General features: G+C 39.2%; 1 protein-coding gene and 1 pseudogene across 1 annotated transcript in view; one reads left to right on the forward strand and one right to left on the reverse strand.

Moving 5' to 3' along the window:
- The window catches only part of LOC102842404, a 55455-nt pseudogene extending 52264 nt beyond the window's left edge, over positions 1 to 3191 (reverse strand).
- Positions 3192 to 6425: 3234 nt separating this feature from the next.
- Positions 6426 to 13252, forward strand: part of CNR1 (cannabinoid receptor 1 (brain)) — a 30723-nt gene continuing 23896 nt past the window's right edge. The window contains exon 1 of the mRNA XM_006870623.1: positions 6426 to 6491. The gene's annotated coding sequence lies outside the window, so the exon portion shown is untranslated. The remainder of the gene's footprint in view (positions 6492 to 13252) is intronic.

The raw sequence follows: 13252 nt of genomic DNA on the forward strand, positions 1-13252 counted from the left end.
AGTCACTCCACAAAAAGACTTTCAGTCATTAGGATCCCAGGTTTCTGTTTGAAATTTCACAGAATTCAGTAAAGAAATTAACCATTATCAAAAGAAATATGTGCTGACTTAGAAATACTTAAGACAATTAGATTGTTCCTCTTCATGAAGAAGAAGTTGGTAAAGTTGAGTTGAGATAGTTTTCCATGGAGTGCGTTCCACAGGTTGTAAATGTGTTCCATATTCAAATCTAATGTTACAACCTCTAATGTTACAACTAAGGGGTAGATTGCCATGTGTGGCAATGCACTATAAGGGGCATCACTAGGATGTGTTAGTGTTGTGTGCCTGAGGGATACTAAACAGCTCTGTCAGCTCACCTTGTTACAGAGGAGGATGGCAGCACCTTTGTTGCCTCAAATCCTGTTGCCTCAAATATGCATGTGAAAGTTGGACAGTGAATAAGGAAGACCACAGAAGAACTGCTGCATTTGAGTTACGGTGTTGGAGAAGAATATTAAAGGTATTATTAAATATTAAAGCCCGTGGGCTGCCAGACAAACAAACAAGTCTGTGTTGCAAGAAGTACAACCAGAATGTTCCTTAGTAGTCAAGATGACCAGACTTTGTCTCTCATACTTCGGACATATTATCAGGAGGGACCAGTCCGTGGAGGACAACATGCTCTACTTTACTAAAAGTAGAGGAAGATGCCCCAGTGAGTTGGATTGGTACAATGACAGTAACAATGGATTCAAAAGTAGCAGCAATTGTTGAGGATGTGAAGATTGGACAGCACAGGCGGTGTTATGTTCTGTTGTGCAAAATGTTGCTATGGGTTCGAATCCACTCAATGGCATCTAACAACAACAAATTACCTCAAAGAACTCTAGGAGCCCCCAACTTTTCCTGTTTTATGAAAGAAATTCTCATCTTTTGAGTGTTGGAACTGTCTAGACCTTTTCATTTAATTACCAGCAAACATTCGAACCTGTACTACCATGCTATTTCATGTCAAGTTACTTGAGAAATCACAAATCAGAGTCTGGGAGGTCACAAAGAAGGCACAACTTTACGGACATATCCTCCTGCTAGGGTTGTGAGGTGAGGATAAAATCTAACCAAAACCTTTAAAAGAAAAACACAACAGATGTCTAAGCTCCTCCCATTCCTTTAAATGTCTAGATGGAGCTGTCTGAAGAGGTGGAGCTGGGCTAAAGATGCCTTCCTTAGCCGTGACTAGAGCCAGCTTCGTGCAGCAGGTTTCATGCCCACCACATCTATTCATCTACCTGTCATTCTGCTATTTATTGATAGCATTTTTAAAATAACCTATTTTATTGATCATCTGTTCTACCTGCCTACCTAGTAGAAGTTGATCATTTTCGCTGTGGTCATTTCTTTGATGGGGAAATGGGAAACGCTTATCTTTTTTTTTTTTTTTAACCTAAAGTAGTCTAGGAGGATTTTCAAAAACTAAACCGATGCTCTGCATGAAGTCAAATTTTCCGGTGGTTTCATTAGGTTCAACTCCCTGCTGAGAATTTGCCTTTCCTCCCCAGATAAACTGAATCAGAATCTACATTTTAATTTAATATGCAGATTCTGGTTCTGTACATCAGAGGTAGCAAAGCAAAATCTCTGCAGGGAGTCGAACCGAAATGAACTGCTTTGAAGTCCTGGCAGGAAGGCTTTCTACTATTTGGCCTGATATTTCCAAAAGGTACTTTGTCACCCGCCCTCCTCCAGGCCTCAAATGGCCAGCTTCTTCCCTACCAATTTTCCTCCCTTTCTTAAGAAGCTTACTTTCTGGGATTGTCTCCACGTAGTTCCAACACAGGGCCTGCACTTGTCTGCATGGAGACTCTGGGCTAGGGCAGAAGAAAAATGGGCGTTGATTCCAGAGGGGGGCGTGGGATGAAGAATGGGAGACTTAGCTGGATCCTAGACAAGGAGGTGTCTTCAAATTAACGCCAAGACTATCAGGAAGAAGAGGGCGGGGAACCGAACCAAGTGCCTTTTGCGGAGCCCTTGAGGTTGGAATGACGTGGCTCCATCAGGTGGCAAACGTGTGGTCCTCCCCAGATTCAGTTTGCAAGAGATAAAGATGTCTAAATAACAACAACCGGCCCGGGCCCTGGTGGGCGGGGGCGCCTTCTCTGCTGAAGCAGCCTCTGGGGCTTGTTTGTAGGTCCGCAATTCACCATGATAAATGTAAAGACCAATTAAGGTTTGATCCGTGCACACGGGAGGCAGACGGTGGCTGATAGTGGAACCAATTAACGAGCATGTCTCCTAATTCCTGCCGCGTCCTCCGGGCGCACCGCGGATCTCCAGGCGCCTGTGGTGCCGACCCTGAGCTCCGCGTGCCCCCAGACCGGTCCAGGAGGGGGACATCCTCCAGCAAGAAGGTGCGAGGAGCCGGACCCTAGGCTGGCGGAGAGGGGGCGCGCCGGGCAGGGAGGCGCGTAGCCAGCCGCCTACGAAGCCAACTGTTTGCTGCCGAGGCCGGGCGGGTGAGGCGCGCCCCACTGGTCTGTGCTGGGCGCTGATGGCGGGGGCGGCGGGGGCGGGAGAAGGCGCCTAGATAGAAGCTGGGCAGTGCCCCGAGGGCGGAGGACAGGTGGCTGTGAGACCGACGCCAGGTAGCAAACGACTCGGGAGCAGCAGGGTGCGGTCCCAAAGCTTCGCCCGCCCGCTGGGCCCTGCTCAAAGCCTTCCCGCGGCAGGGGGCGACTGGGGGGAAGCTAGTGGGCTTAGAGGCCGCACCCCCGGACCCGGCACGCTTTGGCCTTTCACTTCTGGCGCCCCTTCCCCTTCCGGCTCAGCTTGCTGCCCCAGACGTGACCCTCGCGCAAAGTGTTGGTGCTGCGCGCAGTCGGGGCGCGAGTGATTAATGGTCCAGAAGTTGGGGGCGGTGCATGAGCCCCTTCTTGATCCGACCGGGGTGTGAGGGTATCTGGGAGGGCAGCCGGGACGTGGCAGCAGGAGCCCCCGGGACAGTGGAGGGGGAGATGGAGGGAAAAAAGAAGTAGGTGACGCGGGCCGGAGAGGCTTGTCCTCTGTAGCCCCAGGCTGGCGCCGCGGCGGGGACCCCAGTGCCAGCAAAGTTTGGAGCCGCGGGCACCGTGCCGCGCGCTCGGTCCCTCCCCGCACAGTTCCCTCGGCGGGGTCTGTGCCGCCGCCTCTACCAGGGCAGGACAAAGGCTCATTAACACGTGATGGGACCGCGCTTCATAAATGGGACTGAAGCGAGAGGAAGCCAGAGACGGAGCGTGAGCAGGGCGAGGCGACAGGCGCCCGGGCTGGCGGAGATTGGCGGCCCCGTGCCGGGCCCAGCTGGGCGAGCAGGAGGACCCAGTGAAGAGCCCAGGGAAGGGGCGAGGTTTGCCGGAGGCTGGTGCGTAGTAGGCGTCAGTCCCCTGTCGTTGTTGTGGCGGGCGCTAGAGGCAGGGGATGTCGCCGCGCGGGTAGCGCGAACCGACTGACTTACTGACCGACCGACGAAGGCACACCCCGCTCCACCCACCCCGCCTTGCCAGCGTCCTAGCACCAGCGCCGCCTCCCTCCCGCTACTCTCTCTGCCACCCTTTCCTTCTCTACTTATTTTCCGCCTCCGCCTCTTCTTGGCTCCCGCGGCGCCAGCGCCTTCCTCTGGCCCAAGCCAGGCGCCTCCGATCCCTGCGGAGCTCTCCGTAGAGTCCGGGGGACCATTCGTTCTAACGGAGAACCAGCCCTTGCGCTGGGTGCTGAGGGACCGTCTCCCCAGAGGACTGGGGGATGCAAAGGGTAAGACCTGGCAGAGTTCCTTTTAGAAATACTTTTTCCGCCTAAAGCCCCCTTGGGTACTGACCAATGTGGTCTCCAAGTGTCCTTCGTTGAGTTCTGTTACGTGTGAGTGAATCCTGCGTCGATGTTTACTTAGCTGTATAGCCCCAGCCTGTTAACTGTGGTCTGCTACTTCTGGAGATTTCTACCATTTACTATTTATTGAATGTATGTGCACCTGACTCTCTATGCACTGATGTCTGTCTGTAAAAATGTGTAATGTGCATGTTTGAAAAACAGGCTCTTGAGTTGGTGTTTAATGTTTCTAAACCCATCAGCAACCAAGTCTTCCCAGAGAAATAACGTGGGTCTCTGCACCAAATCTAGAAACGGATTAAACTAAAATAATAAATGTCATATAAAGAAACGCATGGTAAATAAACTTTATAGGTATATGTACATGTACATATATATAAACATATATAAAACTTTTCTTTGAATAAGAACAATCGGATCTTTAATTAATACCTGGATTTGGACTTTGATGGAACCATTTAACTCCGAACTAGCCATTAGCTGAATAAAGTTGACTTTGCATTTTAAAAAGACATTTCTTGTTGCTAAGGCTCATAGTCATAAAGGATCACCTCCGGAATGCAAATGTGTCTGCTGTGATAGACGTGAGAAACTGTCCTTTGGTTATTTGAAAGTTTAAAAACAACAGGCACATTTCTAATCTTAATAGATTCTTTTTCCCTCAAATCTTTTAAAGTGACATATGAGAAAAACAAAAATATTGAGTAACCTATTAATCATTTTACCTCCCATCTTTTTTTCTTTTCCTTCAAATCACTGGAATTCTTGCCTTTGTTGTTTTTTTCTTGGTGTATTAAGCCTCTTCAGCATTTAATCCAATAAGAGATTAAAATGGATTTTCTGGTTTTAAGGGTATTGAAAAATATCTCTGTGGTTCTCATAACTTCTCATTTTTATTACCAAGTTAATCTCTTTTGAACAATGGAGGAAACGCAATTTCTTTGCAGAAAGTCAGTGGACATTGAGTATCAGTGGTGTCACTGCGGACATCAGTCTATTTTGCAGAATATTGAGAAGCTCAGAGCAACCAACCTTTAAGGTTCCCATAGGACTTTATCTGATTTAAAATGTTGCTTTTCTAATCCCACCCTACTGACAGTTTGCAAGGGAAGATATACTGATTGATTTTTCTCTGTCTCTGTCTTTCTCTCCCCCCCCCCCAATACTCTTTCCACTCCTTCCTCTAACTCAGTTAAGAGCAATTTTATCAAAATAAAAGACATGCATAGTTTCTTAAGTGAGACCAATTATTTTATGACTATATCCATGTCTGAACAGAATTGATGCTCCTCCAGAAATTTAAACATTGCAAATGCCAGGCAATTATAGTGTATAGAATAGCAATTACCATAGTTGGTCAAAAGGCTTAATGTTGGACATGGTTAGAAAAACTAATCCATTTTAGATTATCAAGAGAACTTACTGTAAATGGACTATTTTTGTTTCAAAGATGTCTCCCACTCCAGCAGAGGAGAACTCTTGACTGAGGTATGTATGAAGTATTTGATGGGGAGAGGTCTCATTGTATTCCTGTCCCTTTGTGGAGATAAAATAATGCCCCAGGATAGAAATACTGCCTTCTGACCTTCTAAAGTAAAATTACTGTTTGCCTACTTGTTGTTAGGAAAACAAATGAGATATTCACACCCTCAAATTGTAATAGCATCAATATTTATGTAAATGGGGGAATATGTAGCTGACCATCTACGTAAGCCATATATAATATTCTTTTGTTTGATGTGTGAAGTTCAAAAATCTAGTGAAAATTAGGTCTTACATTGGAGTAGCTCCTGGGTTTGTTTGTTAGCCACTATTTTCTGTCTTTTTCTGTTACCCTTTTCCCGGTGGACTCTGTTCCTCTCTGTCTCGCCTGTGAGAGATTGCTCTTCTCTAATAAGCCTAGCTGCAGGATCAGTGTGTTCTTTTTGGCATTTCAAAATGTTAAAATAGTGAAATTGTTAAATGTTACCAAGATGAAACTGCTGGAAATGATATTCTCTGAAAGGACCACTATATTTGTGGCATAATTCAGTCTATTCCAAAAGAAAACTATTTGAATCGGTTTACCTATTTTCTAAAGAAACAGCTCCATTGATTGTTTTGATAAGTATTTAGTATGCAGTGTCAGCTTATTAATTACCAAAGCAACGCCTGGAAAACTCTTTCAAAACAATTGGATGACATTCTTCTTTGCTTTGACTCAGAATTAACATTAACCTCCAGGAAATGTAGGCAGGCTCCTTGGTTGCCTTGCATATTGGTGCTTGGAATTAGCAATGGAATACTTTGCTGTATAAGAATAAACTATTATGAAATTGAACTTGTAATAGCAGTGTATAGATCACCGTGCTAACCAAATGTTTCTTCCCAGAAAACAGTTGGCCTAATAAAGAAAGTGATTATTTCCCATAGTTAGCTATCCAGGAATGCTGGGGGGAAATAAGTAATACATTGTATTTGGAAATATCTAACATACATGATTAGTAAAAAGATTTGGTTATAGTTTTTTTGAATTTGGTTAGTAAGATGGAGCATGTCATCTAGGTTGCTGCATGTTATTCTTGGGGTAATTATGTTAGCTCAGTTGTATAAAGAAAACAGATGAGAGCTTTCATTCCCTGCTAAAAAGATGTCGTGTCTCCACCAGTGTGTAAGTCTGTCTCTTCTATTTTTATATTCATCATTTTCTAATTGAACTGACAAATAGAGTGAAACCAGCCTTTGGGTTTAAATTATTTATAATTCTGCTTTTGACTCAAAAACAACCTGGACCCAACATTGTTTGAAAATGGGCCAGGTTTACATATTGCATGTCTGTATTTCCAGAGATTGCAAACTCTGTTGATATTTCTTATCATTAAAGATGGGTAAAGAGAATAAAGAATAAGAGGAAATCAGTTAAGATCAACTAATCTGTGTGCTTTGTATTAGCAAAATTTTAACTTCTTATCTTTCCCCTGAATCTCCAGCTCCTACCTAATTTGTTCTTATCCAATTTGTTTTGACAAAAGATTTTATAAAACCAAATATTATAACTTCAAGAATGCTGCTTTTGGAAGGATGGGGATTCAACACTTTGTCACTGAATTGCTATTTCATTCCTTGATTAACACTTAATTCACTGATCTATAATATTGTTAGATCCAAAAGGGTTAACTTTATATGATAATTCAGATCAATTCAGATTTCTCCAAAATATTCTCTGGGGAAAAAAAGGAAGAATAACTGCCCTTTGGAAAATATAAAACATTAAATTATGTATCACATAATTTTAGAATCTTGGTGTGGTGCTGTAGGACAAACATTGGACTGCTAACCACAAAGTTGGTGATTCAAACCCACCAGACGCTCCTTGGAAACCCTATACTGGCTTGCTATCAGTCGGAACAGACTCAATGGCACTTAACAACAACAATCACATAATTTTATGCATATATATGTATGTGTATATGTGTATAAACAAACTTCATAGATGTATACCATGACTGAAATGAAAATGTATAAACATACTGCCTTTATATATTTGAACATATAATTCTGATTTTAAATAAATGCCACAATTTGGGGGAAGTGCCCAAGTTAAAAGCAGCAACTGTTGTAGATGGACACTGAAGATTCAAGACAAGAGGAAGTTTCCACCTTGAATCTAAACAAAGTTGTTTTTGTTTTTCAGGATAGGTGGAAATTCATTCCAGTCCCATGTGTTCAAGAATCTTGTAAATATGTCAAGACCAAGCCACATTCAGTTATAGTTTTATGGTAACTTCTGATGGGTTCACAACGATTTTCACCAATTCTTGCAAAGTAATAATGGTTAATAGCTAGTATCAAAGTTTTTACTCTATTGTAAAATGCATATTAACATAGTTATATTTGCTATAGATAACAAATGATAATGCTATTACAAACAAGTTGAAGCTGTAGTAAATTTGTAAAGGGGGGAAAAGTAAGGGCTGTGTTTAGTGGTTCCCCATCACCTTTCTTGCTAATAATATTAAAATGGTCTGATGTTAGATGACCTTCTACTCAAGCCTTGCATAGGTAATAAGTATGTTGATGACATGCTTATTATGAGTAATAATAGGTCAAAACCATTACATAAAGTAATCAGTGTGATTAACTCTAGTTCTTAGCATAAAATATTTACTGAAAGTTTTCCTAGGTCATATTTTATGTCTGAATAGGTTGCCTCATGGTATCTTATAATAGTTACTGTCCAAATATATTCTTCATATAGGTTTTATTGCTATTTTATATATATTTCAAATACTTTCTTTATAGACTTTTAAGGAATAACTTTGGAATATTTTCTGATTTGGCTAGGTTGTGACAAGCAAATCCCTAATTACTCAAAATTTAATAACGGACTGGCTGTGAAATTATTGAGGTTCATACCTGAGTTTACATGTGTTTCTGAGGGAAGAAGTGTTTAGTCACCAAACCTGACCAAATGGGCCTGACAGCGCCATAGCAGTTGTTGGAGAATACTATGAGCTTTATTTTAGCCCTAGCTGGAGAAATGTTCACACCTGCACTTTTAGGGAAGTGTTAAAAGTTTTGCTTTATTTGTTTGTTTTGTTTTTAATATGTGACTTGAGACTGTTAGATAGAAATCTTTGTTTTTTAGCCATTGTGCTATATTGTATTATTTTCTGTGTTTTTAATTGTGTTTCCTAACATATATTTTGCATATTTCGAATGCTAAAAATGGATTTGAGTTCATTTTTATCCTAACACAAATGACAGATACTTTTTCCCTAAGACTGTAATATTTTATTATCAGATTTCTTATTTTCCCAGTTTTTGAGATTCTTAATTTTTTGTTGTTTGGTTTAGTTGAATAGAGATTTGATTATCTTTAAAGGTCTAATTCTTCAAAAACAATTCCTTATTAACTTTATCAACTCTAAATAGCATATTTGTTTGTTTTAACATTAGGATTCACAGTGCTGCACAGTTTCCTAAATTAGATAATGCAGTATCTTAGTGGTTTTTGTTTGTTTGTTTTTTAATTGCTACTAGCAAATTTCATGCTGTTGCTCTTTAAAGAAAATCAAAGAAGCATTTTCCAAAGATGTGCCAGGCAATCTGTTGTGGTAATTTAATAACAGAAAAATGCTTTCACAAACTGTACATATAAGTAGTATATTTAAATATGATGAAAATATAATATAGTTCTATTATTTTAAAGTCCATGTTTAAATGGAAAGGAGTCCTTTTTTCCTTCTTTTCTTCATTTGTTCATGTAGGCATATCTTCAGAGAAGAAAATTGGAATCAATATGAGTTCTGTAAATTGAGTTAACATATAAGGAGTTTTGCCTTTAGAATGCTGATAAATTCCAATATCCTTATTTTTAAAAAAGCAGAAGCAAATTTATGCTTTTGCAGATGGCCATATGTATTACACAAATTTATAATATTGATTTCTACTGGCCAAAGGGCCAACAAACATTAAGGTGTTTAACAAGTAAACCAGCATCATTCTCTACCCAAATATTTAGGTTTTATGCCATCACTATTATTTGTTCTTAATTCAGTTATATTTAAAATAAATCAATTGTGTCCTTTAGAAAACCACATTTATTCTTTATAAAAAGGACTAATTTAATGCCACTATGATCTGAATATTGATTAATTCCATTATGACTTGTTAAATGGACCAAATTTTCAACGCCTTTCAGTTTCATTGTTCCTGAAATTTGTCAATGATTTCTCTAGCTTTTATATAATTTGTGGTGAGCAAGTAGTATACATATGGAGGGAAAGGAAAGCTAGATAATTTAACATATGCTCAAAGTAAGCTAAAGATTGGCCAAAGAATTCTATATCTTTGCATATGTGGGAAATCAGTTTAGGATGATACATAACTACTTGTGGAAATGATAACTTCTGACCAAAAAAAAAAGGTGATGAGGAAGGAACCTTTGAATGATTTAAGTCCTCTGCTAAGGAAACTAATTATGAGTAATTTGTGATGCATTTTTATTGATTAAATACTTAGTGGGGGAACAGTCTGCCCAGATTTAATGCTTTGGGACACATTTCCTTATATATAATGAGTATTTTAGAAAGATGCTGACCAGCTGTAAACAATGCAAATAAATTCCATAATCACCAGGGCAATTCTGTAAGATAATCTGCAATGAATCTGAATTGCTTGGGCCTACTACAGAATTTCCCTTTTGGTTCTTTTCAGGGTTAATCTCCTGTAATAAATTATTCTATAGTTTGAGGGAAAGAACAGAAACAAACACTTCCAGCTAAGGGAAAATAAACGGAAATGTTAAATACTTGTACTTCTATCCTGTTCTGTTATGCTTGGTTATCATGGATTCCTTAACAGTAGTGTTGAAAGAAAGAATAAGCAGCCCATAAAACTTTGCATAGACTTGGTGAATAGAATTAAGAGAAAACAACATGAGGTTCTTGATGTATATCTGAGTCCCTTGTAAGTACGTGTTGCATTTTGGAGCTTTTCTTTGTGGGACAACATACATAAACTGTAAGTTTCCTTCAGAAATCCAGAGAAACCCTGAATTATAGACAGATAAACTTTGAGAAGTTGTCCTCTCCTTACGCTTATTCCCAGACTTGACTACAGTATGCTATTCCAGCCAAATAGCAACACCTTGATTTTGAATATCTCTTGTAGGAGCTACTTTATCACCAGCAGACTCCCTTAGCAATGCATATAAATGATTTAAAAACTTACAGTCATAGAATGGAGCCTCTGGGTGATACAAACTGTTAAGTACTTGACTAAGCTGAAATGTGGCTGGTTGGAACCCTTGGAGATAGGCCCAGTGATCTGCTCCCTAAAGACCTATAGAGCAGTTTTGCTCTGCACACGAGTTCCTCCATGAGTTGGAACAATTGGTGATAATTAACAAGCGCAACTCATAGAATATTCTTTCTTCAAACCTAAGTTCTTGAGGTTAATTCTGTAACCTCCCTACATGGGTCTCCGTGATCTATAACAGTGGTTCTTAAACATTAGAATGCATTAGAATCCCCTGGAGGCCCTGATAAGACAGTGGTCCAATCCTAGAATTTTTGATTCCTTAAGTCTGCAGTGCAGCTCAACAATTTGCAGTTCTCATAAGTTCCCAGGTGATGTTGATGCTTCTGGTCTGAGACTACCTCTTGAGAACCTATAGGGATTGCCTTACAGAGTGACCCCTGTCCTCAGCATTATTGGGGTCAGCCTGTAGCGTGACCCTGCATGTACTTACAAACCGCTATGTGACTTCTCAGACTTCTTTAAGATGCACACTAGAATTTCCAGCCCATTATCACCTATCTTGTTTCCTAATTCTTTATCTTTATGCCACTTTTTTCTAAAGACTTTTAATTGTACAGTACAGAGTCTCAGAAATGCTGCACAGAATCCTAGGAATGGTTTGACCTTGAATTAGTCCAGTAGAACTGCTTCATAGTTTCAGTGGCATAAAGATTCTGTGTGTGCATCCAATTTGTATGCTTACTTCTTAATCGTAATTACAATTCCAAAGCATATTTACATTTGTACTGAAACCTAGTTCTTCCAGTTTGTACATACTTATTTGCATCTTAAAAACATATTTTTCTGTTTATATCTTGCATTGTTAGTACACTCTGAAAAGCTTCTATTTAACATTTCAGCTAAAGTAAGAGATACATTAGTACCTAGTTTTAAAAATAATGGTTGAAGGAAAACCTGGATTTACAAAATAACAAAGACTTTGCTTAAAAATTTTCCAGTGAAAGAATGCTAGGAAAAAAATGAAATTATTCAGAAAGCCACTATGTCTTCAATTTGTATGAAATATTCGAACAAATCGTAACTTCTCTTGTAAAATATTCCATTTTAGCTCCCATAATAATAGACAATAATTTGCTATTCTTTTTCATCACCGAGTTATGACCTCTGTTGGTGATTTCATATTTGCAAAGTAGAAAGTCCTATGTTTCATAAAGTAGAAATGAGTTTGTTATTAGAATTGATTTGGGACTCCTGAGGCCTCTCCTCTTACAACATCTTTTGGTATAAACATATCTGTTTTCAATAGAACTATTTTCCTCTACTCATTCTTAATTATTTTCTTGAGGTAGAATTCCAAATACTTAACAATTAATTTTTATTAATTTATTAAGTTTTCTCATTGCCCTTTTGCCACAGAAATGCAATTAGAAGTTTAGTGTGGTAGACAGTAGTAATAACCTATTTTAACCTTCCATAACATGTTTTCTTATTTATGTTTTAATAAATAAGTGTAGGAAAAATTGCTCTACCAAAGCAAGAACTATGTCCACTGACTAGAATAACAAATTGATTACTGATGGCTTATAAAAGCCACTCCATCTAGTGGTTGAATATTTGTATAATTCCTCTTGACAAGTGGTTTTGAAAATATGCTTGCATATGGAAAAACCCATTTGGAAAAGATCAATGCATAATAACATGCATTTAAGGGAAAGAAAAAGTCCGTTATAATAATATTTTCATATATTGGCTTTAAAGATCTATCAACAGCATGTGATTAATAACATCATTAAAAGTTGTTCATATCACAAAGAGATCTGTTTATGTCATTGTTGTGTGGCTAAGAATTTTAGTTTGTGATACATACCCAGACTGAACAAGAATTGAAATAAAAAATAAATCACCAGTCCTTAGCCTATAACTTCCACTTGCCATTAATATAATTTCCATTTGATAGTGAAATCAAAGATTCTAGGGTAAATAATTATTGTTGCAGTTTATATAATTTTTATATTTGGACGGTTTTTAAGTTGGAGGTTTATATGGACCTAGATTCAGGTTTGAATCCTTTTGATGATGAGCTAGTTTAATGTCAAAGAAAATTTTCCACATTTAAAAGTCATTCTGTTAGTTAGACCAGTCCCTGTTACTGATGCTCACCATCATCCATTTAGTATACAGGCATTGAGTACCTACATAGGCCAGACACTGTGTCAGGAGGAGAACACACAAGGTCATAGAAATGTGTCATTGTTCTCAGGACATTCATGGTTTGAATGGTTTAGACACAAGAAGGACTGTTCCAGGGTAGGTTAGATTTGTCCATCCCCGCCCCCCTCCTCCCCTCCCCCAGGGAGAAACCTCTAAGCACATATATGAGTCCATTACTATTTGTTATTAAGTATCAGATTGCTATTATATGTCTGTACACAGAGAGTTGTATTCCTTTTGGGTCTAAGAGGCTCATTTGGGAAATTTTAAATGAACTTGAATTTCTCTGTATGGAGAATGGATGTTTCAAACTTAAAACTTTCATGTCTCTTTTTACGTAAGGAAGTGTCCTCTCCATTCCTCACTAGTATTACGGAAAATGTCATTATCATAAAAACAGGTTGATAGTCCTTAAAATTGACTAATGAAGAAGAAAAAAGCTTTTCCTAATTAA

This window comes from Chrysochloris asiatica, unplaced genomic scaffold (assembly GCF_000296735.1).
Source record: "Chrysochloris asiatica unplaced genomic scaffold, ChrAsi1.0 scaffold00146, whole genome shotgun sequence".
Taxonomy (NCBI): domain Eukaryota; kingdom Metazoa; phylum Chordata; class Mammalia; order Afrosoricida; family Chrysochloridae; genus Chrysochloris; species Chrysochloris asiatica.